This window comes from Canis aureus, chromosome 34, assembly GCF_053574225.1.
Source record: "Canis aureus isolate CA01 chromosome 34, VMU_Caureus_v.1.0, whole genome shotgun sequence".
In the NCBI taxonomy this organism is placed as follows: domain Eukaryota; kingdom Metazoa; phylum Chordata; class Mammalia; order Carnivora; family Canidae; genus Canis; species Canis aureus.
The window spans coordinates 9794863-9821745 of NC_135644.1; the positions used below are offsets into that span (position 1 = coordinate 9794863).

At 40.8% G+C, this 26883-nt stretch overlaps 1 protein-coding gene, 1 long non-coding RNA gene and 1 pseudogene across 2 annotated transcripts in view; 1 reads left to right on the forward strand and 2 right to left on the reverse strand.

The window, feature by feature from the left end:
* NFE2L2 (NFE2 like bZIP transcription factor 2) overlaps positions 1-26883 on the forward strand; it is a 142767-nt gene that overhangs the window by 63001 nt on the left and 52883 nt on the right. The window lies entirely within an intron of this gene.
* Positions 1918-26531, reverse strand: LOC144304476 (uncharacterized). Its single transcript, XR_013371380.1, has 4 exons — positions 26395-26531; positions 14931-14979; positions 13495-13746; positions 1918-3653 (listed from the first exon to the last, which is right to left on the reverse strand). It is a non-coding gene; the product is annotated as an uncharacterized LOC144304476 (long non-coding RNA).
* On the reverse strand, positions 4137-5378 carry LOC144304472 (large ribosomal subunit protein eL30 pseudogene; annotated as a pseudogene).

The following is a 26883-nucleotide window of genomic DNA, read 5'->3' on the forward strand; positions in this document are numbered from 1 at the left end:
GCCACATCCTCACCAAAACTTTGAATTTTCCACTTTTACATTTTAGCTATTCTGTTCAAAGGCTAATGCAATTTATTGAAATTGTATTATGGTTTTAGTTTTTATTCTCCTGATGTCTACCAACTGAAGTACCTTTTCATATGTTTATTGCCCATTTGGATATCATCTTCTGTGAAATGCCTGTTTTTCACCCAATTTCTTATTGGCTTGTCTGACTTTTTCTTCTTTGTAGTTCTTTGTTCTATGAGTCCTTTGTTGGGGGTATTTTTGGGGAATACATTTTGCCTCTCTGTGGCTTATTTTTCCATTCCTTCAATAATGTCTTTTGATGAAGACATTCATAATTTTGATGTAGTTCAGTTTATCAGAGGCTTTCTTTTATGGCTTATTTATTTTATATGAGTCCAATTTAAGAAATCTTTGGTGACTCCAAGGTCACAAAGGTATTTTCCCATATTTTTTTGTGAAAACTTTATTGTTTACTGTTCACTTTTAGATTTACAATTCATCTGGTATTGATTTTTGTGTATGATAAAAAGTAAGAAATATAGTTTTGAGACTCCCAACTCCTATAATACTGCAGAATAAGGATAGGTTATCTATGGAAGGTGAAAATGAATGAATGCTGAGTGCCCAGACACCATGTCTGACACAGATAAACTGGTGAGTTTTTACATTGTAAAACACGTAACTCCAAATTCTGAATTTTTCTGAACGTCTTTTCAAATATCTGTGATAGTGATTTCCCACATTCCACCAAATGTGGACATTCCAAATGTCAGCAATCCACCTCAGGCAGTTGCTTTGTGTCTCCTTTCTTATCCTGCCTCTTGGAATGTCATCACTGTTGCAAAAAAAAGCACTATGTTCTTTTTCAGAAATTGTAATAAGAATTGTTCTGCTTTCAAATAAATGAAAAGACCAGGGTTAGACTTGGTGAATAAATGTAAATGTTAGTATACTTCTAAAGAAATGTAGTTTTACTACCCAATCTAAGAAAGTATGGTGGTCAAGGAGCACCTGGAAGGCTCAGTCATTTAAGTGTCTGCCTTCAATTCGGGTTATGATCCCAAGGTCATGGAATCAAGCCCTTTGTGGGGCTCCTTGCCCAGTGGGGAGTTTGCGTCTTTCTCTCCTTCCACCACTCCTCCTGCTCATATGCACTCTCTGTCTTTCTATCTCTCTCAAATAAATAAAATCTTTTTTTAAGGTCATTGTTTTAAAAGATTTGGGGACATGGAAACAACCTAAGTGTTCATCAACAGATGAATAGATAAAGAAGTTGTGGTTTAGATATACAATGAAATATTACTCAGCCATTAAAAAATGAGAAATCTTACCTTTTGTGACAACATGGATGGACCTAGAGGGCATTATTTGAAGTGAAATAAGTCAGAGAGAGAAAGACAAACACCGAATGATCTCACTTATATGTGCAATCTTAAAAAAAAAAAAAAAAACAAAAACAAAAAAACAACCTCATAGGAAAAGAGATCAAAGGGTTAGGTAGCTCAGTCGATTAAGCATCTGCCTTCAGCTCAGGTCATGATCTCAGGGTCCTGGTATCGAGCCCTGTGTCAGATTCCCTGCTCAGCAGAAAGCCTGCTTCTCCCTCTGCCTCTGCCTGCTGCTCCCCTTACTCCTGCTTTCTCTTTGTGCTTTCTCACACACACACACTCTCAATCTCTCTCTCAAATAAATAAATAAAATCCTTTAAAAAAAGAGAGAGCTCAGACTTGTGGTTACTAGGGTGAGGGGAGACGGAATTGGAGGAAGGTGGGCAAAAAGTAGAAACTTTAGTTATCAGATAACTAGGAATGTAATGTACAACATAACTACTATAGTTAACACTCTGTATGATGCATATGAAATTTGTAAAAAGAGTAAATCTTAAGAGTTCTTATCACAAGGAAAATATTTTCTTTTTTTGCTTTTTATTACATCTATATGAGATGATGGATGCTAACTAATTGTGGTAATCATTTCACAATATCTTACATAGTGCCGTGGTTTCTGGAATGGGATGGGTATCGTAGCTGGTCCTTAATTAGTTCACAATAATATGTGCAAGACTGGTATATGTTGTAGGTGTCTCATGGCCCCTTCATGTCTAAGAGACTTCTGTTTTTCTGGGTCCCCTAAAGATCTGACCATCTGCATAGATGCACCTGACAGCCATTCTAGGTTCTTCCGATTCCTATTTGCCAGGTACTCCTCTAATTACTCTCTATATATTGTCCTATTTAATCCTCATAATAATCCAGTATGATAGCTCCTATTTTTACCCACATTTTATAGATGAGGACTTTAAGGTTAGGTAATATGCCCAAAGCCCTCATATCTCATTAGTGATAAAGCTTTTGCTATGGATTGATTCTTTTTACTCTTGTATGAATACTCATTAATAATTCATTTGCCCACCCTTGCTCTGCCTCTCAGATCTTAGACAAACCTCTTGCTATCATCTCTACTTGTGTTCAAATTTATCTTTGCAAAGAGACCCAGCATTTTGAGACATACCAGTTATCTTAATCTTCTTATTCAATTCATGAAGCAAGTATTTCTAGGCACCAATATGTCCAATACACATTCTGATGACTGAATGAGATAGAAAGCAAAAGAAATAACAAAGTCCCTTTCATAGGAAACACAAATGGAATTTAAATTAATTAGAAAGAAAGCTACGTTTTTCAGTCATTAACCATGAATCTGATACCTGGGACTCAGACATATAAACAGCTGTCTGTTGTGCTTGGTGGTTCTTTCTTCTGGGTCATCTCCCAGAAGTCGCATAATTCTTCTTATGCTCATTTGAGAGCTACTGAACCCCGAAGGGTTCACCTTCACCCACAATCTTTCTCAGGATCCTGTGGGCCTCAAGTCTCTATTTCCCAACTCTCAAGGCTTCAAGGATTAGGATGAGGGTGGAATGAATCTTCAGAAAATTGAAAGTGCCATTTCAGAGTCAATGTAGTTTTGATAGGTTTTAGGAATAAGTCTGGTACCCAACCACTAAGCATAAGTTTTTTATAGAAAAATATGAACATGTCCCCCCCCCAAAACAATTTTGGATCCCAATCTGGTTACTTTCCTTGATTAGGAACCATGTTAAATTCTTTGTATTTCTTGGGTACCTTAAGTTGTAAATCTGGCCACTTTAAAGAGAAACTTCTGGTATTTTCTCTATTCTTTACTCTTCCAGACTGAAGTAGATGTTTCAGCTTAAGCAAATTAGTGCTTCTATACACTCAGGGGAAAATGGAACTCTCTGGTAGGAATCATTTAAGATTTTACTGAAGTGTTTTTACAAAGTTGTAATTATGCTTATTGATCTCAAAAGTTACCCCTAATTAGCTGAATGTAAGATGACCCATTGTGGGAATTAGTTTTACTGGAACATCTTAGCTTGTATTTCTGTGACCATGAGTTTAGTCCTAGAGGAAGGAAACTCAGAAGCATTTGCTTCACTCTTTCATGTAGGTCTGGTGCAGGAACCTGCTCACACTGTCCATGATCCTGGTGGAAACGCAAATGTCAGGACTTCATAAGAAGAAACATAAAATCCCTGATCCCAGAGAATGATCATTTCATCTTGTTGCTTCCTTCTCAGATGATGAGCAATTTCAGTAGGATGAGATGCCTGAGGGCAGAACCTGCAGGAAGGAGAGAGTACTGAAATGGAAAAAAACCTTAAACTTTATCTTGAAGAATTTTTAAGCCTCCATCCACCTCAGTTTTGTTATCTGTGAAAGGGAATCTTAATATATATTTAATAGGAATATTATAAGATCAAGTGAGATATGTGAAAGTGCTCTATAAAATTTAAAACAATATATACCATTACAGATTTTGAAAATTCATTTTTATATTTCCTTTGCTTTTATAACCTAGAAAATGTCCTGACCCAGTCATAATGATCACATTACATATTTTAAAAGCATTGCTAGACTTTGATGATGGTGATATGATAGTAACAATAGCAAGAAAAACAGAAAGAGGAGTGTGGGTGGTGGGGTATGTGTGCATATCCATATGCTGGATTTTGCCATGCCCCAAGATGGTCTGTCTAGAGTTCAAATGGGAAGGAACACAAATTAGATGGGGAATCTACCCAGATAAGAATTCACATTAATCTTATCATCAAAATACCTACCCATCACAAGTTCATTTCATTGGAAAAAAAAAAAAAAAAACAACAAGCTCTGGCTAGTTTTATTAAAGAAAAATTTTGTGTGATTTACTTTTCACCAGTCTGTTCTGGCATGCTACTAATGAGATCAGAATCACCTGGATCAAAGATAGCCAGTGTGCATACTCCGTGGTATTACCCACATGCTGTGCCCAATTCAGTATTATTGCCACTGTAGTGATGGACATCAGTGTTGGTCAACATGGCACAGTATTCTATTTCAGATTTCCTCAAGATTGGGCAGCTGCTGGTGAGGATGACCAGTTTCACTTTGCCACATCTGACCATTTTCAGAATCTGCTTGTACCCTAGCACTCACTTTTCACCTTCCATAATGACTTAGAACCTGAAGTTGATCAACTCCAGTGACTTCTCTTCTTTGCAAGCCACCATTTTCCTGCTTTAGTTGTGGGACAGCCCCAACCAAGAGCAGCCACCAAGACGGCTGAGAGCAAGAAAGGGTCATTATTTTTTTAAATAGCTGTTTTTATTGCTAATAGTTTCTGTGGAGATTTCTTTTTACTTTGTTAAATTTATTAAGATATCTTAAGATATCAATTAGCCTTTAGATAAGAGTTTATCTTAAGAATGCTCTGTTTTAAGAGATAATTCCAATCTCCAAGCAAGAAGACCCAGAACGGATACCTCTCTCCAGTTCCAATCCAATGGAACCCTTAGGCTAAATTCTATCTCTTAAAAAAAAAAAAAAAAAGAGCTGGGATGTAAGGGTGGAGAAAAGAAAGCTGATAGTGACTCACTCCAGTTTTTGGAAGGAGGTGGATCATGCTTCCACCCCCACAAGCCTAGTGCTGGGAACTCCCACTTTGGAAGATGAGGCAGATCTTGACATGAAAAAAAGTTTTAACTAGTGTCCCACCCTAATAAAGAAGCTAAATTCATTGTTAGCTTCTAGATTGCAAAGTTAAAATGTAAAAACAGCAAATACATTTACACTCAAAGACTAAAATTACACATATCCTTTCAGGAGCAATTTCAATTTCAAAACTCTCTCTTTAGAAATAATTAAGGATATATGCAAAGACTGAGCTACTTACTAGGCAGATCATCTCAACTGTGTCCAGTATTTTTGCCATAAGCATCTTTGCCACAAACATTTTCACCCCATAATAATTGGCTGTAAGGTAACTTCGCTATGAAAAATAAAATAACTGGTTGACAGTTTGGTTTCATTTCTCCATTGACAAAGTTCTGATTTTTATATTATGTAAGTGTTAGCTATCTCTCATAATGGTCTATACAATAATGAGTAGACATGGTGGTCTTAAAATGGTAGATACATATATCAACTTGTTAGAAAATACAGTAATAACACTTACTAAAAGTGTGAAATAAGAGAGTATAAAGCCAGATTGCATACTAGACTATATTAGAAAATGATAACATATCAATTATAATGATAACAAAGCTCAGTAACAAATGCATCCCAGAGTTAGCATCTCTTCCACATTTCCCATGGAACTTTGGAACATCTATCAAGGGACATATGACAATAGGCCAAGAGCAAACAACCATGTAGAAGGCTTTCACAACCCAGTACAAAGCTCAGTTACAAATATACATCCTGGTACTTGGAATACTGATACCTCTCTTAAAGAAGGAAAAAATTAATAATTAATTTTATTAACTTTTTTCGTGTTTCATTATGTCCTTTTTAATATCCCTCTCTGATTTTTTCATAATTTTATCTTTTATGACAAAATTGCCTTATGGTCGATTAGTTATGCAGTGAAAATACTTGCAGTAATGCAAAAAATGTTTATAGTGAAACTACCCAAAACACACCCAAACTATATTCATCATACGGAAGTAGTAAAAGCAACCTACATATCCAATAATAAGAGTTTATCAAATACATCCATAGGATGTGTATTATTTATATTTAATGTAACAGATAAATATTTGTTATTGTGATAATATTTCTAAAGTTTATTAAGGACAAACACTGATGACAACCAATATGTGCTCAATGGTTCCAGTTTTGTAAAATAAATAAATGTGGGATGCCTGCGTGGCTCGTGGTTGAGCATCTGCCTTCTGCTCAGGGGATGATCCTGGGGTCCAAGGATCTGTCCCTCATCAGGCTCCCTATGAGCATCTCTGAGTCTCCACCTCTCTCTCTGTGTTTCTCATGAATAAATAAATAAAATCTTTAAGTAAGTAAGTAAGTAAATAAATAAATAAATATGTGAACATAAGCATGTTTTTTTTTTTTTTTATAAGCATGGTTTTATAAGCTTTTAAAGCTTCTGGTTTAAGATGGTAGACTGAGAAGATGCATTTCATCTCCTCTTGCTCTGCAAATCCCACTAAAATAATTTTAAAACACACACATTCACAGAGCGCCTGAGTGGCTTGGTAGGTTAAGCATCTGATTCTTGATTTTGACTCAGGTCATGATCTCACAGTCATGGGATCAAGCCCTGCATCAGGCTCCCCTCACAGTGGGGAGTCTGCTTGAAATTCTCTCCCTCTTCCTCTTCCCCCTCCCCAGATAACACACTCTCTCTCTCTCTCACTCTCTCTTTCTCTCAAATAAATACATAAAATATATTTTAAATTTTTTAATTAAAAAAAAACCCACACACACTCACAAAGAACATAGTTTATAAAAGTGCAAAAAGGAACTTCCCCTGGCTTCACTCCAAACCCACACTGAGTCTTACTCCTTCTCACAAAGTGGAAAGAATGACAAAGAATGAGACAAGAGAATGGAACAGGATTTTTACTTTTTATTTCATACTATTTGAATTGTTTTCATTAGTATGTATGTATTTTTGTAACTTTAAAAGTTATCAAGGGATAGATACAAATGTGTTAATACCGTAGCATCACGTTTGGCATTTTCTTCACTAGGATTCACCTAAACTTAACAAGAGTAGGTGGCAAAAGAGAAAGAATGAAGGAAAGAGGATGAGTAGAGAAGGAAAGGAGGAGGGGGAGAGCAAGGGAGAACATTTTAAACAGTACAGTGATTTCTGCCTTCCCTTCCTTTCAGTTAGCTTGAACTTAACCCAAAGTAACTATGAAAGAGGTAATGTGAATCTGAACCATTCCTGATCTCATGTGCTTTTCATGCTTTGAGTATCTAGTCATGCTGAGTGGGATTCTAGTCTTACAGAAACTTTTATTTGTGTTGGTTTACATTTAAATAATATGGCTTATAAATAAAACTACTTCATTAGCTGCTCAACTGAAGAAGCAACATTCTGTTCCAAACCTGAGTAACTTAGGGTATTTTCTTTCTTTCTTTCTTTTTTTTAAGATTTTATTTATTTATTCATGAGAGATGCAGAGAGAGAAACAGAGAGACAGAGGCACAGGCAGAGGGAGAAGCAGGCTCCATGCAGGGAGCCTGATGTGGGACTTGATCCCGGGTCTCCAGGATCACGCCCTGGGCCAAAGGCGGCGCTAAACCGCTGAGCCACCAGAGCTGCCCGACTTATTTTCAAGGGTAATTATCATTTTGCCCTGAATTTAGAAGTTAATTCCCAAAACTATGGAAAGACACTGCAGAAATTAGTAATCAGTGGCATATTAAGATGTTTTTTGTTTTCTTTCCCTCTCTCTTTTGTCATATTTTCTATTTGAAATAAGAAAGTCTCCTTTTTATTTTATTTTTTTTAAAGTTTTTATTTATTTGAGAGAGAGAGCCAGGTAGATAGCACCAGCAGAGGGGAGGGACAGAGGCAGAAGCAGACTCCCCACTGAGCAAGGAGCCGGCTGCGGGGCTGGATGTCAGGCACCCTGAAAGTCTTTCTTTTTAATAAGAAGGCTGTATTAAAAAGAATTTTTCTAACAGTACTGGTAGCTCCCATTCCACCTTTACCTGGCTGGTGGGCACCCAGTGGCTCCTTTTTTCCAAAGGCAACAGGTTTCATGACCCAACTCCAAGAGCTATCTCCTTTTCTCCTGCTGCCCCCCAAATTCACTTTTTTAGTAATAAGATACTATAGCATCCTGGGATGCCTGGGTGGCTCAGTGGTTGAGTGTCTGCCTTCAGCTCAGGTCGTGATCCCGGGGTCCTGGGACCAAGTCCCACATCAGGCTCCCCACAGGGAGCCTGCTTCTCCCTCTGCCTATGTCCCTGCCTCTCTCTCTGTGTCTCTCATGAATAAATAAGTAAAATCTTAAAAAAAAAAAAAAAAAAAGATACTAAAGCATCCCAATTTTATGCCTTACAAAACTCATCCAATCCCAATCTGTGCTAATGGTGTGTAGAACTAGTCCCACAGTTGTTTTTGTCTTATGTAAAGTGCTTCATGAAATTTTAAGAAATTCAAATTCATAGGGGCAACTGGGTGGCTCAGTCAGCTGAGCGGCCAACTCTTGGTTTCAAGCAGGTCACGATCTCAGGGTCATGGGATCCAGCCCCTTTCCTCCGCGCTCAGCAGGGAATCTGCTTGTGGACTCTCCTTCTCTGACTCCCTCTGCCCCTCCCCCCACACTCACAAGCTCTCTCTCTCTCTCTCTCTCTCTTTTTCTCTCTGTCTCTGTCTCTCAAATAAATAAATCTTTTTTTAAAAAAGAAACTCATATTTATATTCATCAGTAGGATAATTTGGGGGGGACTTAAAATATTCATAGAAAATGCCATTTGTAGCAGGAACAATAAAGAGGCTATGACTTTATCTTTTAAATTAAAAAGTCATCCAAGAAACTTCAGAGAGCATAGAAGAGGAACTCACATACCGATGATTAATCTGTGCTGCTGCCTGCAAAATTGAGCAATCAGGGTTGGGCTGTCCCCAAAGAACAACTTTGAAATCCTGGAAGGGCAATCGAGCACTTATCTCAGAGGCCTGTGGGATAGCCAAATCCTTTGGATACTTTAGAAGTAAGAGAGTAAGAAGCATCTGAGGGCTGCCTGGTCTTTCAGGGGGCCAAGCCCTGATGAAATCTGTCCAAACTGATAGCCTGACCTAGTTGTGGGGTTAATGGTTCATGTCTGTAGAAAGTAAGACTCCAAGATTGTATATTATCTATGGAGGAGAGATACTTGGATATAGATACCTAATCACAAGTTAAGGATCCAGGTTTTTTGTTTGTTTGTTTGTTTGTTTTTAAAGATTTAGTTAAATAAATTCATGAGACACACACAGAGGCAGAGACACAGGCGAGGGAGAAGCAGGCTTCCTGCAGGGAGCCGGATGTGAGACTCGATCCCGGGATTCTGGGATCAAGACAGAGACTGGGCTGAAGTCAGACACTCGACCACTGAGCCACCCAGGCATCCCAGGATCCAGTTATAATCCCTTATTATGTGATGCAGAACACTTTAGTTAATCTCCTGCAGTCCCTTATTTTTATAGATTTAAAATGGAAAACATACTCTTTGTTTATTTTGCATATTAGATGAGAGACTCCTTATGGGTATACAGTGCTGGGATCCCAAGGGATAACAGTAAGCTTTGAAATATATGTTTTAGGAAACTGATATAACACTCTATCTACAGTGATGTTATTGGGCCTTTTTAGTGTGGGAGGTAGCAGACAAGCGGTTCCTGATGAGCCCGGTGGGAAGCCTAGAAACATTTTCATGTTCCCCTTTAGCATTTTGTAACTTGTTTACTTGTTAACTTAATACCTTGGCAACAAGAATCTCATTTTTCTTGCATAGAATCCATCTCTAAGAAAATGCACACCTAGAAGCTGTCAACAACAATTTGCTTGCCAAGTGAGAGTGAGCCCATTGAAAGGGTTGGCATGGATCAACCTTAATCCTTTCTCAGAGCACTGAAGCAAAAGACACAGGGGAATAGCTGTCAGGGGTTTTCATGTGAATCCCATTCTGCCTGACTGTCCATAGGAGGCCTGCACCACAGCCACCTCCTGTGTCATCTGCGGTTAGGACTGCTGGGGGTGCTTTACAGTAAGCTCAGCTGAACCATATTCGAGGACTCTGAGACAGCTGCAAGTACAGATAAAAGTTCTGAAAATCCTTCTTGAGACAAAGGTCTCTCTCTCCTCAGATTCACTGAGATGCCTGACCACACCTTAACCTGGGCCTCTTTGTTCATCACCTCCACGATCTCAGACTTGCTGCCAAACTACTTACCTAATACCCACCTGCACCCCCAGACTCACTACAACTTGTCTTCAACATCCCATCCATTGCACCATTTCCCCCCGAAACTTCAGTTATGCTAAAATCTCACTCCAGTTCGGATTTGCTCAGCAGCTCCAATGCTGTTCTCACCACTATTCCCATGTCCCATCCCTACCAAGCCTGCTGGGTTGGGCCCATCCAGGATCTTCACCTCACTCTTACCCACTTCACCCTACCCCACTGTCTGTGTCCATTCAATGCTCACTTGCAGAAGGCCAAAGTGTAGATTCTGCAAGTCTCTATTACTCTTTTTGCCCCTTAAACACATATGATGGACCTCCGGCATGTCCCTTACAATGTACAATATTTGATAATAAGAGAGATGTCAAAGGCATATTTTATGCTCCTCCTATACTTTAATTCCTCCTTCCTTCTCTACTTCTGAGATAGGAACTGAATAGGGAGATAGCAGATTGACGTGGAAAGGATGAACGAGATGTGCTTAGCTTAAGGAACCTGGCCTCCGTGGGAAGAGTTGGAATCTTCCCCGTCCAACTGTGATATCCAATTTTAAGCTTTAAGCACCTAAAACAAGAACAGTTGTGAAAATACCAACCTTCCCGTGAGAGCAAGATCAAATAGGGTCATGGATATGAAAGCACTTTGCCAACTATAAACTCTTTAAAACAGATACATCACATTAATGATTTTCAGAGTGATTCTTTTCAAAGGGAAACAACCAAGACCTTGAGTGAGTGGAAAAGTCAGTGTATCTTCCCTCTCCTGCCTCCTTCTCCCTGGCCCCATCCCTCAAGTTCCAACACTCCCTGCCTTTCTATCACATCCAAATCTCCTACTCCTTTTTCCTCACCCAGATTTCCTCACACCCTCCAGCACCAGGGGAAACTTCTCAACTAGCAGTTGATTTCATCAGATTATACAAAGTCATAATAAGGCATGAGTGGGGATTCATTCTTCTGGAATACATTTACATTTTAAAATAATTTGTTTATCAAAGGAATTGCATATTGATTGAATGGTTTATAGAGGAAAAAGGGAAAATGACTATTTAGTTTTGAGGGTTTTTTCAGAGTTTAAATCAACACAAGTGATAGCAGAAATATATTCATATTTTCACCAAAAATCATGTACAAAAATGTGCACAGGCACATTATTCATAATAGCCCAAACCAGAAACAATCCGAATGCTTGTCAGCAGTAGAATAAATAAAGTGTAATCTGTTCACATAATGGAATACCACACAGCAATAAGAATGAAGGAACTAAAACTTTATACAACAGGGATAAATCTCACAAACACGATAGTGATTAGAGGAAGCCAGGCACAAATGAGTACACACCATATGATTGTATTTATATAAAGTTAAAGTCAGGGGCATCTGGATGGCTCAGTCAGTTAAGTTTCCAGCTCTTTTTTTTTTTTTTTTTTTAATTTTTATTTATGATAGTCACAGAGAGAGAGAGAGAGAGAGGCAGAGACATAGGCAGAGGGAGAAACAGGCTCCATGCACCAGGAGCCCTACGTGGGATTCAATCCTGGGTCTCCAGGATCACACCCTGGGCCAAAGGCAGGCGCTAAACCGCTGCACCACCCAGGGATCCCAGTTTCCAGCTCTTGATTTCAGCTCAGGTCATAATCCCTAGGTCCCTAGATTGAGCCTTGTATCAGGCTCCCTGCTCAGTGGACAGCCTGCTTTTCCCTCTGCCCCTCACCCTGCTCATGCTTTCTCTTGTTCTCTCTCTCTTTCAAATAAATTTTTTTAAAGTCTTAAAAAATATATTTAAAAAAATTATAAATATAAAATGAGCACATATCAAAGATTTTACTTAACTCATTAGTTAATGAGGAAACCAGTAAGATGTTATAACCAGTTCAAATGGATTTGATTTATGGAAAAATATATTTTCTACCAGACAAAATTCATTTGCATTGCACTAATGGAATCATTAACATAGCTACAACAGGAAATATTTGCATTACTATCAATTTTCCACATGTTAACCTCTTTCTCTACAAAGTTTTAAAATAACCTAGTCAAGGACAATGAAAGAAAAAAAAAAGAAAAAAAAAAAAACAGAATGGATAAGCTAAATTTCACCCACTAAATTTCAAAGATTTTTTACAGTAGAGTAAAAGCAAAACAAGCTATAATCCTTCTAGTCAGGAATAACATATACAAATTATGTGCCATATTTTTTAAAATATTTATTTATTTATTTGGGAGAGAGTGGGGAGGGGGCACAAGAGGGTGAGTGAGGGAGAGTCTCAACCAAATTCCCTACTGAATGTGGACACAGGGCTTGATCTCACAACCCTGATAGCATGTCCTGAGCTAAAATCAAGAGTCAGACACTTAAACTGACTGAGCCATCCAGGTGCCCCAACTTTGTGCCATATTCTTTCAGACCATGTGAGAATTATCTTACCTAACTAAAACAAAACAAAACAAACAACTTACTTAACTGTTTCCATATTAAGTACTGATTTTTCCTTTGTCCAGAAAGCATTTGTTCGCATTTCTGCTTATTTCCTTAGCATACTTTCTTAGAAGAAAAAGTACTAGGTCAAAAGATATGATCATTTTAAGACTCTTGATACATGTTGTCAAATATTATAGGAATACTTTGGAGCACATATTTACGTTGTGCATACCCCAGGAACTACTCCTCTTAAAATTTCAGGAGTAAAACGTGTGTTTACAGTGTTGCAACTACCCACCACCAGCTGCCCTCTTCTCCTTTGCTTTTGGACTTCACCAATATTGAGCAAAAACCTAGTCACTGGCTGAGGAAAAGGTATGGGTCAGCATAGCAAACTACAGAAATCTCAGTTCAGACACAAAATTATGACTACGGGAGTGCTGCCTGCACTGATGGCTTCATCTGTATTGGGTTATAAATTCCTTGTGGAATTTTCCAGAACACAACTCAAACCCCACCTCCTGCATAGGACTTCCTGTGTTCCCAGGATTTTTTTTATCTGTTTGCCAGTCTGGATTTAAAATATTCTATAAGCTACACATATTTAGCCATGAGATTTGAATTATTCAATTATTCAGTAGTGTTTATCACTGCCTATTAAAGTCAGGGAGAGTGGTGTGCTAGGCCTGGGGTTAAGTGGTAAGCAAAACAAACTTGTTTCTGGAATGTCCAAAAAGAATGGTTGCTACATAATATAGAATATGTAACCATATATATATATGGAGTGAATATTTACGTTTTGATGTCAGGGTATTTGTTGTTTTGATGTATTTGTTGATTGTTCTCACGAAGGAGGTCTTTTCTTTCCAACTAGATAGGATTCTCCTTGAAGTCAAGGGCCATGTCTTTACTTCTCTGGCATCTTCCAAAATATTGAGCTTTTAATAGGTGCCCAGTACAGAGCAAACCAATTGAAAACATTGGTGCCTTGTGTCTGCATGGATCAGGCAAGCTATTCCTTCTAGCTCTTCAATATCTCTTAGGATCTCTGTGGGAATAAGTAACAAATGATTGAGAAATATTAATTTATTATGTAAGGTATCATTTTAAATTTTGTATCTTCACCAATAGGTGGCACCATCAATTTTAAAGTTCTATTTTATATTGTTACAGCCCCAAATTATTAAGTATGTAATTCACTCAGTAAATATTTACCGGGCACCTTCTATGTGTAGGCTGCCCAGCTGGCCACCACGAACAGTAAAAAATAAAATACTACAGATATGCTTTTCATATTTCCTTTTCCAATAGGACATTTCATTGCCAGGTTTCATCCTCATTTTAAAATAACATCTAAGTCTTGGGTAATAACTCAGAAACAGTTTTACAATTGTGTGTGTGTGTGTGTGTGTTCCAACTCAGCCCAGTATCTTATTTAAAAGTGGGGAAAGCAATGCAAAGTTAAATAAAAAGCAAACCAGAAAAATCTGGATGGGGGAAGGGAGATTCAATCTGCAGAATTTAATCCACGTTGGCTTTTTAATTAACATAATTTACCACTTCTCAGTGAAAGGAACTTTCTTTCCTTTTGGGAGATAACAGAAGTGTGATCCAGGCATTGCAGAATTATTTCTGGAGCTTCTAAGGCTGCACAGTCCCATCTGGAGATAATAAAAGGTCCCATTCCTCTCTGTTTATTTCATTTCAAAAGGTTCATTCTCTGGAATTGCCTGAGGTTGTGAACTGTAGAGCATATGCCAGCTAGAGAGGGCCGCTGCCTGAGAACCACTCAGGAAGTCTCTTGTCCCCAGCAGAACTTGTCTAAGGCCTTCTCAGAGTGGAAACAGGTCCCTGCTACCCTTCCCAAGAACATTGCCTTCTCCATGGGCTGAACACAAAAAAGGGGCAAAAAGAAACAGGGAGGGAGTTCAGTGGGGGGAATGGAACTGCAGTATGTGCATCAAACACCACATAATAGTCACTAATTTACCCACCTACTGATGAGAGAAAGGAAACATTTGACCAAGGCTGTGCCTCTTTTCACTGAGCTGCTTTCTTTAAAGTGCAATGAATGGCATTAGCTACTTTGGGAGAGGCAGAGATGGAGCATATAAGGATTTTTGCCATCCAGGAGCTCCTTGTCTAGCAAACCACAATAGTGTCTTGTGTAGCAGTGGTGAGAAATGTGGGCTCTGGGGCTCTATTCATTTGAACCTTGGCTTCAGGACTTACACATTCTTGAATAAATTATTTAATCCCTCCGTGCCTCAGTTTTCTTAACCTGCAAAATGAGAATAATAGTTGTTACCTCTTAGAGTGATTAGGAGAATTAAATGAAATAGTACTTTAAGATTTTAACTAAGGAAGTCTGTTGTTAATACAAATAACTTTATATACAAAAGGAAATGTTAGGTATCCAGGGGTCTAGACAAAGAACTATAAAAGCTCAGAGGCTGGGGCACCTGGGTGGCTCTGTTGGTTAAGCCTCTGCCTTCGGCTCAAGTCATGGTCCACGGGTCCTGGGATAGAGCCCCAAGTTGGGCTCTCTGCTCACCGGGGAGCCTGCTTCTCCCTCTCCCTTTGCCCTTCCCCCTGCTTGTTCTTTCTCTCTCTCTCTCTCTCTCTCTCTCTCTCTCTGTCAAATAAATCCATTAAAAAAATTGTTTTTAATCTCAGAGACTGGAAAAATAACTTTTTTAGGGCGGCAAAGCCGAGCAAAGCATTCATTAATGGCTTTATGAAAGTAGCACTGTAACTGAGCTTTGAAGAAAAAGTAGTATTGGCAAATGAAGAGATGCAAAAAAGGAGGGTACTCCCCGAAGATAGACTATAAACAAAGGTGGTGGGAAAAGGAGGTAAGAAAGAGGAGTGTTTGTAACAGAAATAATAGTTCAGCTGGTATGAGGGCATGTGAAAGGAAAATGAATGCTGAAAAAAATTAGCTCTAATGGTAGGTTGAAATTATGTTCAGGGTATATATCAGGCAATAATAGAATCTGGACTTTATACTTTGGACCTCAGGAAGCCACTGAGGGTTTTTGATCAGAAAAGTGGCATACTCACAACTGTGCATTCACTGCTGAGTTGGCAACCATGGATGACGCATATTGGAAGGAGGAGAGATGGGTGTGTAGCAATATTTGACGTTTGCTGACTGCTAATGTATTAATCCATATAGTGTTAGTAATGAAGGGCACAGGTGGTTGGGAACTGACAGAGAGATGAGATATGAGAAATGAGATATTGGAGTGGTCAGAACTTAATAAATTTGACATGCATTGCATGTGGAAGACAAGGCAAAGACAGGGGTCTCTGGCTTAGGAAAGTAAGAGTAAGGACCTAGCAGGTTTGGAGGGAGAAATGCAGTGAGTTCATTTGTTGTCATATTGAGTTTAAAGAAATGAGACAATCAGGCAATGATGTCCAGGAAGCAGCTAGAGAGATAGACCTTGAGAGAAAAGTTCAGGTCTGGATTTTCAGATGCCCTGCAAGGTTATGCTAGTAGATGGCAAACAGGAGATTGGATGAGATTACCAAGGGGGTGCAGAGAGCGGGGAGAAAGATGACAGAGAATATGTGCTTGGAATACACCATGTTGAGGAAAGGGAAGAGAAAGTAGAGCCAGAGGAAAGACAGTTATTGAGGGGAAAGTCTAGAAGAGCAGCAGGTGCAGAAGAGGTCATTTCAAGAGAGAGGAGGAAGTCACCAGTTTTGAATGCTACAGAGGAGCTGAGAACAAAGAATGAGAGAAAAGATCTTTAGATTTGGCAACCAAATGGCAACTGGTGATCTTTCAAGGAATAATTTTATTGGAGCAGCTTGTGGAATAGAATGGAGTCAGGCTGACCTGGATTCGAATCCAAGTTTTCCTGCTTACTAATCTCAGACAAGAGATACTGCACAAAGGGAAATGTTATAAACCATTACACTACTTTGCAAAACATAAAAATTCCCTACCTTCTGTAAAAAACCTCTGGTTTTTAGAAGTTTAAAATATCTTTAAAAATAATTTCATTTCTTTTTCTTTCTTTCTTTCTTTTTTTTTTTTTTTTTTTAGTAAGCTCCATGCCCCAGCGTGAGGCTTGAACCTAAGAACCCTGAGATCAAGAGTTGCATGCTCTACTGACTGAACCAGCCAGGTGCCCCAAGAAATTTAAATGAAATAAAGCAATGAGGCAAAAATTTTTTCAAACCAGGAGTTCTTCTAACCACCCACCCTCCCTTGCCCAGTTGAGAATCTCCATGATGCTTAGTTCAACGTGATTAAAGAGTGCTTGGGCAAGTTGCAGTTGGAGACAATGACTTTGTAACATAACCAATTCATCATATTTCACTATCACCTTAATAACCTGTGGATGGGAGCAGAGAAATTAGATGTTGCAATCTGTCCAGAGTTGGGATTGGCAGGATTGGCTGTACAGTGAAGGCAGGGTGATGACCTGGGGATGCTGGTCAAAGCCTTGCTAAAATGTCTCCCCGTGGAGGCCAAGCTCAGAAAGGGTTGTCCAGCCTTGTCTTGGTTTTCTAGGACTGCCTTAACAGAGTGTCACAGGCTAAGTGGCTTAAAACAATAGAAGTTTATACTCTTCCAGCTCTGGAGGCTGGAAGTACAAAATCAAGGTGTTAGCAGGGTTGGTTCCTTCTGAGGACTATGAGGAAGAATCTGTTCCATGCCTTTCTCCTAGCTTCTGGTGATGGCTGGCATTCCTTTATGTTCCTTGGCCTGTAGGTATGTCACTCCAATCTCTGCCTCTACCTTCATGTATGTCTCTGTGTCTTCACATGGCCTTCTTATAAGGACACGAGTCATGTTGGATTAAGGGCCTACCCTACTCTAGTATGACCTTATCTTAACTGATTACATTTACAATTACCCTATTTATGAATAAGGTCACATTCTGAGGTATTAGGGGTTAGGACTTCAACATATCGGTTTTGGAGAACATGGTTCAACCAAGAAAAGAAGAATAGTGTGAAATACAGGGAGAAGGGGCTGGTCAGTGTGGCAGGGATGCAGGTAGAATTTTTGAACCCTTGGGGATAGTGAAAGGGGTTTTGGCCTCAAATGGGTCTGAGTTTGGGATGATTATATTGGTTTATACAGATTTAATTATACTTTTGGCTTTAGAACATCATGGAATTGACTTGCATATGTGAGTTAGGTGCTTTACTAAAGCTCCTATGTACCTGGACCTGGTCCTATGCTGAGGCTTGAGATGCTACTCTGGTTGGAAGGGGGAGGCTAGGGGACTTGTCCTAAGATCATTTTATGGCAAATTCATCATATCTACATGGTTTGTTGTTATTTGAGGTCATCTGGGGTTAGAAGAGCTAATGTAGAGAAAGGGAGCCATACTTCTAACCAAGCTTGGAATTCCACTGGGCTCTAGTTTGTCCTTTCATTTTGCTGAACTTTCAAGATCTAAACTAGCCCAAACTTGTTAGTTGGAAATGGAACTAACACTGCATGATTTTCATGTTCTCAGATTGTCTTGCTGGGTACAGAAAGAAAGAACAGTGTGTGAGTTAACTTGTCTAGTATAACTTTTCAAGCATTTTGCAGCAACCTATAGCATCAGCAGTCTTGCATAATGGTGACACAGGCCTTGCTACCCTTGGAAAAGTGGATGAAGAACCAGGCACAGCATAACAACACAACCTGTGTTGCAACAACTCACACAAACAAGATACACATTAAATTAAGTATAGTAAAATGGCTGCTTCTAGGCAGAGGGAGGAGGGTAGGAGGAGGTGTAAATAAATAAAATAAGAGACAGATAGATAGATGATAGATAAAATAAGAGGGGCCTTGCAGGGACTGATGAGGAGAAGTTACTAGAGATCAAGGAATGTGAAGATTAAGTAAAAATATCTATATAAAATGCTTAGCATAACACCTGGTCCACAGTGTTCCATTGATACTACATAGCTGCTGTTGTCAGAGTCATCCTTAATATCATCACCATCATTTCTTTACATGGCCAATACCATTCCTGTGGTAAGAGAGAACTGGAGACTGTTTCCCACAATGGGAAGACAATACTTTCTCTTACACTAATTCTACTTCCAACATTTCCTTTTGTGTAATCTTAGGCAACTTACTTGTTTCAGCGCCAGCTTCCCCAGGCAAACCTCCTATACATGTCATCAGCATTAAGTCTCACACTTGGCACATCAGTCCTCTGGAGCCTCCTTTGGAACCCCCACTCTTAGGCTTTGTGGAGGACCAAAGTGAAGGCATCAGCCTGACCCTCAGGGAAGTCCCTTAATCCTAGTGAAATTACCAGACCCCTTAGGCATACCATGCCCTGTAACACAAACCCAATCAACGCAGCCTACAATGGGTAACCAAATATGGAGTCACTGGAGACTATCAGTGTTAACATGGAAGCAGAGAGGCCTAACCAAGATGGGATAATCTAGGTCGCCCACCATTGTCTCAGGGGTTCTTTTTTTTTCTTTTTTTTCTTTTCTTTCTTTCTTTCTTTCTTTCTTTCTTTCTTTCTTTCTTTCTTTCTTTTTTTCTTTGGCTCCATGTACAGCGTGGAGCCCAAGACAGAGCTTGAATTCATGACCATGAAATGGAGACCTAAGCTGAGATCAGGAGTCAACCAACTGACCCATCCAGGCACCCCTATTGTCCCAGAGATTCTGCTTGTCTTCTGCTTGTCTTGTTCTGACTTTGTACTTTCTATTTTGTGTCAGAGTTACCCAGGCCTTGCTTTGTTTCAGGTGTTGTACCATTTCACATGTATTCTCTCATTTAGTCTTTGTTTTAAAGATCTTATTTATTTATTCATAAGAGAGGCAGAGAGAGGCAGAGACACAGGCAGAGGGAGAAGCAGGCTCCTTGTGGGGAGCCTGATGTAGGACTTGATCCCAGGACCCTGGGATCACAACCTGAGATGAAGGCAGATGCTCAATGAGGAAAATAAGGCATAGGCATATTGAATTTACCCCAGGTTACACAATTAGTGAAGTGGCTAAGCCAGTAGCTGACCCTAAGCAGCCTGCAGCAGAACTCTGCTACTCTACAGCCTCTTCGTAATTCCTAGGGAGTTTGGCAGTTCGGGTCAAAATAGAAATTGGACGTGATCTTTAATCCAGCAATTTCACTGAGTGAATTTATCTGATAGATCTGTTTGACTTGTTTGAATACCTATAGTGACAAAAAAAAAAGGGGGTAAACATCTATTTACAGGGGACTGGTTAAGTAATTTATGCTACGTAACTGCAATGGGGTGATGCAGACTTGTGAAAAAGAGGGGCGCCTGGGTGACTCAGTCAGTTAAGTGTCTGACTCTCCATCTCAGCTCAGGCCTTGATGTCAGAGTTTTGAGTTCAAGCCCCATGTTGGAGCCTACTTAAAAGGAAAGAAAAATAATGCAGGCTTATATGAATTAATATCCCCTAACCACAGGCTTCTCTGGCATGGATCGAAGCCAACTAACTGGTCCAAAAGACGGTAGTCTTTGTTAAGGAATGAAGTGACCAGGCCTCCCTAGAGATCCTTCCCAATGGTGCAAAGGCATTAAGAATAAAGATTTACCCAGAGAGAGGGTGGTGACCAGGCATGACCAGGCATGCGGCAGAGGAAATTTGAAGCCCGGGGCCTTGAAGATAACTGGGCTCTCTTGCCAGCCCTGGACAAAGAGAGTATAGTTTTGGGGGAAAACATTACTGTCCTTCTGTCTGCAGTTGGACGGCCTCCAGGCTGCAGGGAGGTTTTGGTCTCTGAGTACAGTCAATAGTACCCATTGGTCTGGTAGCTTGAGCAGAAGTTAAGCTGCAAATGTATGTATGTTGGAACTGTTCGGGGAATGGAGGTCATAATAAGCAAACACGGAAAACCTACTGCCTTGAGACATTTAGTAACAGCTGTGCTCCCTGCAGAACAGGTTTCCTCATTGCCTAGGTCTGAGAGCATCTCCTGGGTCCTCCCTGTTAGAATGCTGAGTGTCCATGGAGAGTTTGAGATGAGGAGAGAGAAGGCCGTCTTCCAGCTGAGACGGTGCAGTGATCATGCAAGGCACTACAACCGCAGCAGCCTTGGTGAGGTAGCACGGAGGGCCTGGTGTCTGTCAGAGCCAGGACTATGGGTGACGTGCTTCCACTGAGCGAACCAGACACGGACTTGAGTGTCATTATGACCTGTGCTTGTGACATCTTTCCTCAAGAAGAGCACAAGCTGAACTTATGTTTACATATTCTTCACAATATGGAAGGAAACATTGACTGAGGCATTCCCATGCCTAGAGACATCTCGTTGTATGTATATACATATATACACACACATATATATATACACATATATACATGTACGTATATATGCGTATTCCAGTCAAGATAGGCTAGATAGGCTACATGAACACATAACCCCAAAATATTATTGACTTAACATGAACAAAGCTTACATCACAATCCAGTGTAGGAAGGGAGCTCTCTTGGGCAACTCCTCCAAGTGGTGACTTGGCAATTCATCTTAAAATCCCATCAGCTTGGGACTCCTGGGTGGCTCAGCGGTTGAGTGTCTGCCTTCGGCTCAGGTCCTGATCCTGGGATCCGGGATCGAGTCCCATATCAGGCTCCCTGCAGGGAGCCTGCTACTCCCTCTGCCTGTCTCTCTGCCTCTGTGTGTGTGTGTGTGTCATGAATAAATAAATAACATCTCTTTTAAAAAGTTAAAATAAAATAAAATGCCATTAGCTTCAACATATGACCTCAGCACTTGCCACAAAGGGAGAAGGGAGTATTTATAAGACCACACAGGGGGATTTGTGGCTAAGTCTACAAGCACTATTTGTTACTTCTGCTACATCCCAGAGGCAGAACCCAGTCACATGGCTCCATCCTAACCACAAGGGAGCCTGGGAAATGTGGGGAAATGTTATCTTTTATGTGCCAGGAAGAGAAAATGAAATTGATGAGTCTTTTCCACAAGCTTCTACAGGTTGGAGTTATTTCATAAGGTTTTTCTTCTCATTGTGATTTGCATTTGATACTGTTTAGGCTGGCTTCTTGCCTTGTGGTATATTTAATAACACCCACAGGTAGCATCCCATTCTCACGACAGCATTATGAGTTGTCAGGACAGGTATTATTATACACATTTTATAGTTTGAGGACCCTGAGGCCCAGAGTAGTTACATGACTTGTCCAAAGTCACATATTACTAAGTGAGAGAGCCCTCTGTCACATTAGTGTCTCTCCACTATACCACATTGTCTTCCACAGAAGCTCAAACTAGATTAGGCACAGATCTTGATACACAAACACAAGTCTGCCAGAAGCATATCTTTATTCCACTACAATCAACCTACTTTATCTTCTAAGCTCTGGCTTTATGTTGGAAGGTGTTAGCAATGACTTCCATCATTTTGGTATTTCTCTACCTTTGAGGGTATATCTAAGTTTGGGTGGGATGCAGCATGGGTACACAGGTTAGTGCATATTATTGGAGATCCATTTATTCCTTAAGTCAGGTTTGAGGAGGCACCAGCCAAGATGTCTACAGCTCCTTCTAGTCTTCCCGCTGATACTGATGTATCTGTGCCTCCTTCCTGTTCTCCTGGCCCATTTGTGTCCAGAAGCTCCCTGCTACTTTGGAGCCACTCCAGGGTCTAGGAACTTCCGTGGGTGCCCACCACATAGCCATTCTCCTCCTCGGGCTCATTGTCTTCCTGAGGTAGAAGGGCAGGGTAGGAAGAAAGGACCCGTTTATGCCTTTGCTCTCTCGCTTTTCATCCATCTCTCCTCCTACCCCAGCGAAGTGTTTCTAGTCTTCCAAGAAAGCCCCACTCTCCTCAGATCTTTTCCTTCTAAATCCTTTGGCTATATTCCAAATCCTCTCCAGCCCTCTGAGAGCTTTTATAATACAAAACACAACTCACAGAAGTTTTGTTCTTGTTTCACTTTTTACCCTATCACGGCATTCCTCTACCTTAAGGCAGTGAGACAAAGGCCTGCAATCCAAAGCATGGGGGTGGGGATAGGGAACTACCAAGAGAAAAAAAAAATTTTTCTTGATCACATGTGTATCACATTTAACTTCATCAAGTCCTTGTCTGTATCACTTTCCTAAAACTAACAGGAGAAGAAGCATTGATGGGAGTTCTTCTATTGGGGGAACTCGCAGATTAAGCCCTTTCCTGCTTGATTGGTCTTTTTTTTTTTTTTTAGATTGTATTTATTTATTCACGAGAGACACAGAGAGAGAGGCAGAGACATAGGTAGAGGGAGAAGCAGGCTCCATCCAGGGAGCCCGATGTGGGACTCGATTCCATCCTGAGCCAAAGGCAGATGCTCAACAGCGGAGCCACCCAGGCATCCCTGATTGGTCCTTAAAGGTACATTATCCCCTCCCACCTCAACCTGATGGCTCCACCCTTGATGACTTGACCCTACACTGTTGGTGATCAGGTTTTCACTTAAGAATTGGGAACCTGGGGGAGCCAGGGTGGCTCATTCGGTGAAGCAGGAGACTCTTAGGTTGGGCTCAGGTCATGATCTCTGGGTTGGGAGATGGAGCCCCAGTCTGGATCTGGGCTTAGTGGAGAAGTCTGTGTGAAGATTCTCTCCCTCTGCCCCTTCCCCCACTTGTGCGTGTGTGCTCGCATGGGCTCTCTCTCTTGCTCTCTCTGGCTCTCTCTCTCTCTTCTCTCTTGCTCTCATTCTCGCTATCAAATAAATAAAACTTAAAAAAAAATTGAGAACCTGGTTTTTTTAGAGGAAGACTCAGAGTTTCAAAAGCCTGTCAGTGGATGATTTACTAGTGTTCCAAATGCGGAAAAGGTGATTTGTTTCTCTGAAGGTTTTAGTGTTTATCACTTCCCCTGGCACACACCCTAGAGTAAATCTGGTCCCAGGGGGGACAGGTCATCGTATGGTAAGCACACCCACAGTGCTGAATAAGGAAGTCTTCCAACAGTGAAAGTAGAAGGATCACCTACTGCTGGTGAAAGCTGGAGAACTTAGACCAAATGAGGTGAAGAGATGCTGCATTAAAGCAAAACATCATTTAAAAAATTCTGTTTGGTATCAAATCCTGTGGGTAAAGTGGATTTTAAAATCATTTCATAGCACACTGGGCTTTCAAAAGATGTTTGTTTTAAAGAATACAGTTGGCTTGTGGTCAAAAAATGAAGTTCAGTTATGCACAGTAACAACTGTAGTATAATTAGCAGCCACAGAATACCAGGTGTCCAACCAAGCCTTTTCTACCCATTTAAGAGAGCCAAGCCCAGCAAAAAGGCCCTGCCTAGCCAGACCCAGTAGTTCAAAAGCTCAGCCTTTGTTATCAGGAAGGAATTAATTCAAAGAGTAAAGCCATGAATGGGCACAACCAGGCATTTTGTCATAAACACCCTATTGTTAATACATGTTGGGAGCTGAACTTTCTCACATTTGAAGGAGGCCTGCTTGAGAGGGAATTTAAACAAGCCAGGCTTAAGGTTGTTTTCTTTTCCTTTTTAGATTTCTGATGATATATCTATGGGATGTGCACAGTAGAAAGGTGCTGGCCTTGGAGTCCAAAGGCTCCCTCCCTCAACTATCATTTGACCTAAGAATTACAGTGTTCCCAGTTCTTTGAACAGATCACCTTAGTGTCAAGGGAATGAAAGTGCAGAGAACAGACAAAACACAGAAGTGTTATAGGGAAGAAACATATTAAGAGACCTAACAATGCACTTCCTCATTATATGTAAGGAAACTATTTCCGAGATTCCTTGAGCTATAAAAAGCCAAGTGAATTTGCTTAAGTTAATAAATGTTATTTAATTATATAATGAGAGTACTGCAGCAAAATGTTTTGTTTCCTCTCTTTTTATTGCTTCCTGTTAGTTATTGAGAGAAGAAATCCAATGTAACTTTTTTATACTCCACTAATGACAAGGCTACCTCATTTGTTTTGTTTGTGCTTCACAATACATGCGTGTATGTGTATATCATCAAATTGAATAAGACGGCCACATTGTGTGGTTGCTACAAACACAGGTATAAGGCTGAAGATTGATCCCAATTTTGCTGAGCAAGACCCCATTATAAAAGCCGTTTGCTATGCTTTAGAATTGGTCGTTGCATCCTGAGAGAAAAAGCAAAACATCAATTCTGAGAACAACTGAAAAATCTGAGGTATAAAGCTTGTTGCCCTCTCCTAACCCTGGGATGAGAATGAAGTTCTACTTTCAGCTAAGGTGACCCATTTCCCTTGGTCTGTCAGTGCTCCATATCCCAAAACAGTGTGGGCCCCCCCCCCCCAGGCTCAGCTGATGGAGTACATGAGCCCTCTGTGCTTCTTTGCCAGTAGTGACAGAGGACACAGCAGTATAGTGTGACGCCACTGAGCAGGTAGTGTGATGGGGACCGTTCTGAGCACCTTCTCACCTAGTCCTCTCTGCACGCTTTTCTAGGTGGGTGCTTATCTGCCTTTCATATATGAGGAGACTGAGGAAAAGACAGTAAGTTATTAGGCTTAACCATGTGGAATTCCTGTTTTTTGCAGGTCAGAAGGTCTAATATTGGCAAGTTTATGTGATTCAATCCACTACTTGCCCATTCTTACAGAGTCAGCAGGGGGGATGCCAGAGTTTGAATTTTCAAGTACCTCAAAGTGATAGTTGCATAGCCATATTTCGGATGATAAACTGGGGCTCACGGCAAATGCATTTAAAAATAAATAAATAGTGCAATCAGTAGACTACTTCCTTTCTTCTGTGGTCTCTGGTTTCAACTACTGACTTTATTCACGTCACAATTTAAAAGTTGGCTCAGGTCAGACAGGAATGCCCTGTCTGTGGCTACGGTTCCTTCTGTGCAGCTGAAACCAGCCCATCAAACCAGCTCTCTCAGGCTGGCTGCCTCAAAATGTCTGTCTGGAAACATCTCCCTTCCAGGATGACACAGAGCCACACACCCCATCTCCCCAGCTGAACTCCCACCATTAGAGCCACTGGGCTACAGCCACACGTCTTCCTCTCAGAGCCATTGTTAAAATTCCTCTGTGAACACCATCATCCTTTCCTGTTAACACACCAATGATTAGCTTTATCCTCAGATTACTTGAACTCCAGACTTGGATCAAGTGAATTTTGTTTGAGAGCTGATGGGTGAGGTCAGGAGCATGCCAGGGAGTCATGAGCTGTTAGATGTGGCAGTAGCTTTAGAAGCTGTAATGGCCAATCTCAGCATTTCACAGCTGAGGAAACATTCAGGTGCCAAAGCCTTGGCATCTTGATTTTGAGGGTGACCAACCACCCCAGTTTGCCTGGGCCTGGAGAATCTCCTGGCATGTGGGACTTTCGATGCCCATACTGGGAGAGTCTAAGATGAACCAGGACTAGTGGGCCTCTCTACTTCATTTGGAGCCTCAGTGCTCCTGCTGCTTCTCCTGCTTCTCTGGGCAGGTGAGACTTGAGCAGGGCCCTTGCAGCAGGGGCTTCAAAGCTGCTCAGATGGCTCAGAAATGCCCAGTGGGAAGTAACAGCAAACACAAATTTACATGGCACAATTTAACCAAGGTGAGCTGCCGGAGTGATGGGTGTCTAGGCATGAACACGATGCCACAAGGAGCAGCCATGGGGGTAAGGTTGTATCTGCCTCCTGACTGAACCCTGAGCCTCTTGGGGCCACAGCTTTTGGGAAAGCTGGTTCAATTGGACCAGTCTGTGAAAATTAGGCTGAGGTCTGGTTTACTCACTTTATAGAGATGAGCTGCTGCCTAAGCCGTGGCCGAGCAGTGCACAGAGTCTGCAAGGAGAGGGCCGCTCCTGTGTGTCCGCAGGAAGGACTGAATGCAGAAGTACTTGGGCAGGGAGAAGGGTCAGCAGGGGTGCCCCAGCACTTCCTTTTTCAGAATTTTTGTCATTCAGAGGTTTTGAATCCTGCAATAAGCAGTCATTCTTGGCTAACGTTGGACTTTTTCCCTCAAATGTCATGCACCTCGTTTTTAAACATTTCTTAGTTTTACTTCTCTTCCTGGTCTATTTTGTCCACCAGCTCTTGGTTGCTTGGTAGTTGTCTTCCCCACCAGACCTCCTGCTTGCTTGCTTGCTTGCTTTTTTTTCTTAAGATTTCATTCCTTTATTCATGAGAGACACAGAGAGGCAGAGACACAGGCCAAGGGAGAAGCAGGCTCCCTGTGGGGAGCTTGATGTGGGGTTCAATACCAGGATCCTGGGATCACACC